Here is a 4,326-nt window from a genome sequence, read left to right as displayed (position 1 = left end):
TATATATATATATGTATATATATAGGAGAAGGTTCATTTGAGAAGAAAAATTTAATTGAGAAGAAAAAAAACAGGGTAATTTTGCAAAACATTAAATATGTTTTTCACTTATCTCATTTATTATCATTTTTGACTAATTAATTAGTCATAAAGACTATTAATCCTCTACACTAACTTTTTTTGCCTATACACATCAAAAGTATTCCTACATATTTCGAAATTCATCCTACATGTTCAAATTTATCCTACACAACTCGTAATTTATCATACACTTTAAATTATTTTATTTTATTTTTTTGAAAAATATACATTTTGAAGATAAGTTAAAATTATTTAATGTAGTTGATGTGCGTTAGGTGTAATATGATTTAGGTGTATATTTTAAGCATTTTTATACTTTTTAGCCAAGTTTTAAATTTATAAAACACGATATTTACTAACACTAAACACACATATGGGCAAGTGCACCCATCGTAGACGTAGTATAGTGTTGGTAAGATACCGAGGTCGTCCAAGGACACAAGAGCTTTTAGTACTGGTTTATCCTCAACGTCTAATCAAATTAAAATGTTAGAAAAAGATTTTTTAAACTAAGAAAATAAAACTAACTAAAATGCTGAAAATAAAAATAAAAATAAAAACAGATAGACAAGATGAATCACTTGGATCCGACTCGTGTGTTAGTGTAACCTTTGATTATTTTCGCACTTTTGCACTTGTTTAAGAGATTATCTTAGTTATTGTAGTAGGCCCCTCTTTTGAAGGCGACGTTACCCTCAACCCAGTAGTTTGAGTCAGCAAAGATACAATCCTAAAGGGTCGGATTATTGAAAGATAATTAATTAAGTTATTAATGCATAATGTGGTAGGCCCCTCTTTTGAAGGCGACGTTACCCTCAGCTAAGTAGTCTGAGTCAGCAGGGATACAGTCCTAAGTAGCTGGGTTAAAGTTTTAATAGTAGTTTAACTTATGAGGGGATCAAAGAGTTTGGACCCCCGCCATCCAATACCTTTGGGTATTGAAGGAGGTCCTACTAAATTTGACCCAGGTCCTTTGCAGGATCTATACACTGAATAATGGCAAGACTCTTACCAAATCGTTCCCTTAAACCCCGACCAGGTAGCCAACATACCTCCATATAGACCGTGGAGATATGAATGGTGAAAATCTTTTATTTTATATAGACAGTAAAATAATGTCAAGACACTACGGACAAACGATAAGGAAGAATCACCTTCAACATAAGAAACTAGTAATTAAAGTCATTAATACAAAACCAATTAAAAAGTGCAAAAGATTAAAAATAAAAAGTATTACACTAAACACTTGTCTTCACCAAGTGATGTAAGAGACTTAGGCAAACATGGCCTTTGATTGTCAAGAACTCTTACGATCAATCTTGGATCCCGAGACGACTCACACACTCTATGATGGACAATGGATGATGGTGGTGGATGATGGTGTTTTGGTGGTGGTGGGTGGTGGGTGAAGTGTGAGAGAGGTGGTGTGCCAAGGGATCAGTTGAAATGGCTCCAAGCACTCCTATTTATAGGCTGAACAGAAGCCTGGGCACGGCCCCGTGTCCATCTGACACTCTCTCTCTTCAATAATTGTAATTCGCAATTACAATAAATGTGCCTGCAGCAACCTGACCACGCCCCCGTGTCCGCTGGGCACGGCCCCGTGGTGGGCAATAGAAGCTTCTATAGGTTTGTCTTTTCTGCTGCTTCTTGGGCACGGCCCTGTGCTCGCTGAGCACGGGGCGTGTTCAATCTTCTGGCTTCTCTGTTTTGCTTGGGGAGATGTTGTTGAGGGGTCGGGCATATCACTTTTGTTCCTTTTCTTGTATTTTTGTTAGATTTTGCTGTCTTTTTGCTTCTTTTGTTATTTTGAGCTCATTTAATCCAGAAAACACAAAAGGAAGACAAAAGCATACTTTTTCCAACATTAGTACTAAAAAAGGGTTAGTTTTAAGCCACAATTGATGTAATTTATATGTTGCATTTTGTGCACATTAGTAGTTAGCTATTAAAGAGGAAGACTACAAATTAATGTCCTATGTAGATTTACCAATGTACCCTTATAGTAACATTAAATACTTATATTAAATGAAGTAAAATAAAGCATTTTTATTGGTTGAAATTTATTCTTTTTTCTTCTTACAAAAAATTTCTTTTCATTTAAACTCTCAACTATATATATATATATATATATATATATATATATATATATATGTATATATATATATATAAATATGATATTATACATACTTTTAAGGGTATATATATATATATATATATATATATGATATTACTAGTAAAGGTGATTAGGACACTTTTTAAATATATTTTTGACCGACCCTACGACATCGATCACTTGACTTTGGTGAGCACCATAGCATGCTTTTCTATATATTCAAGCATGTCAATAACACTAGGATATATAGCATGCAAACGAAGATGTATTTTTTATGAGAACTCCAACATGTATACCTAGCTCTTGCAAGTGACCGTTCTTGATTCTATCCACGTCCGTTTCCAACCTTCGGTTTCAATCCAAATCTCTCTCTTCGACTTTCTCTTGTCATATCTATTTGTTTGCACAATGCACCCACAACATTTGTTAAATTTGATACTTCATTAATAAATTAAAAAAATTCATGATGTTTGGTTGCAAGGACCACAACAACGAGTTAAAGTTGGTGCGTAAAACATTGAACAAGATATGTTGAAGGATTTTATTTCAAAATCAAAGTATTCAAATCATTAAACTCACTAGACATGTTGCTCTCACCGTGCTTTTAACCCTACCCAAACTCAAACTAAGGCGAGCAAATAATTCATTAATTGCAGATTTAAGAGATAACACGGTTTTTTTTTTCCAAAACATGAACAAGATCAATAAATCGCTTCTTTTCAAATCCTAATTTATCAATATATCTCAAAACCACAACATTTGTTTTTTAGGAATATCTCTCGATTCATCAACTAATATAGAAAAGACATTATCACCAAGTTCTTCAAATATATTCTTTAATACTTCTTCTGCAAAATAATTACAAACTTCTTTTTGGATTGATGAAGCCGTCCTTTTTGCTACTCCCTGTTACTTATTTGAACCTCTACGAATTTCTCCATATATTTCTCCCAAAGTTTTAAAATAATCTATGAAATGTCCTTTATAGAGGAATTTTTCAGACTCATCATGACCTCGAAAAGGTACTGCACCATTCAACAATCCTTTAACAAGTTTAACCGAAGTATTTAATCGGATTCTATATTTTTTTTTATTTGTTTATTAGTTTGTTTTTCAAATGCCACATGTATAGATTGAGCTTTTTAAGTAAGTCTTCCTCCCTTTTCACGTGCTTCGTTATGACTATCGCAATCACCAACATGAATATCAAAATCTTTGATCCTCTACCATACCCCTTCAATTTTGGCAGGACATTTTTATTGGTGTGAATAAAAGTTAGTTTTCAATTTTGGCCAGGCGTTTTTGTTGGTGTGAATAAAAATTAATTCATCAAGTGTTTTCAATTTTGGCAGCGCGTTTTGGTTTATGATAAATGGCGGCTACTTGCTCAACTTGTTTTAGCTCAACCAAATGAAAACACTTAATGAATTACCTTCATACATAAACCAAAACCCGTGAAGTAAATCATCGCACCTACGGTCCAACCAATTGGGAGAGAATCAAGATCTTCCTTTTCGGGAGCGATTTACAGATTATTGCCTTGATTCAATAGGCCTGGCAATCTTTGCCCAAACTCTCAGATTTGGGTCATTTTGGACTTTAAATATAAACTTTCGGGTAATTTTGGGTTAGGCATTATTTTGAAGGGGGTCGACTTGGGTAAGTTGAAAAAAGGTTGTATAATCTAACGGGTCAAGATAGGCCATTAAAAATAGGAGGATGGGTCAGGATGGGTAATTGCCCTATCCAACTACAAACCCAACTCCCCACTGTATATTTGCTATTTTCTCTCGCAAATCCCATCCTCCTCACTTCCTCTGCATCATCTTCATTGGCAATAGAATCAGTTAATTATTCAAAAATCTCAACAACAATCAAATCGACCTCAAATCCGATGTTCAATTTCACAAATACCAACATTTTTACTGCCCCCAAATAGTTACAACTTCCGTTGGTTCGTTGTCGTCATCAATGCTGGAGGTTTACTATGTTCCTTCTTTGTATTTGTTGTTAACGTGATGTCTGGGTGCAATGATGTTGAAGTAAAATTGTGTTCTTGCTCTACAACAGCGAGTCATTGGGGAAGTGATCGAGTTGAGAGAAAACTAGGTAATTAAATGTTGCCATTG

Source organism: Helianthus annuus, chromosome 16 (assembly GCF_002127325.2).
Source record: "Helianthus annuus cultivar XRQ/B chromosome 16, HanXRQr2.0-SUNRISE, whole genome shotgun sequence".
NCBI lineage: Eukaryota > Viridiplantae > Streptophyta > Magnoliopsida > Asterales > Asteraceae > Helianthus > Helianthus annuus.
The sequence above is the reverse complement of the archived record's forward strand: the minus strand, read 5'-3'. Positions refer to the sequence as shown.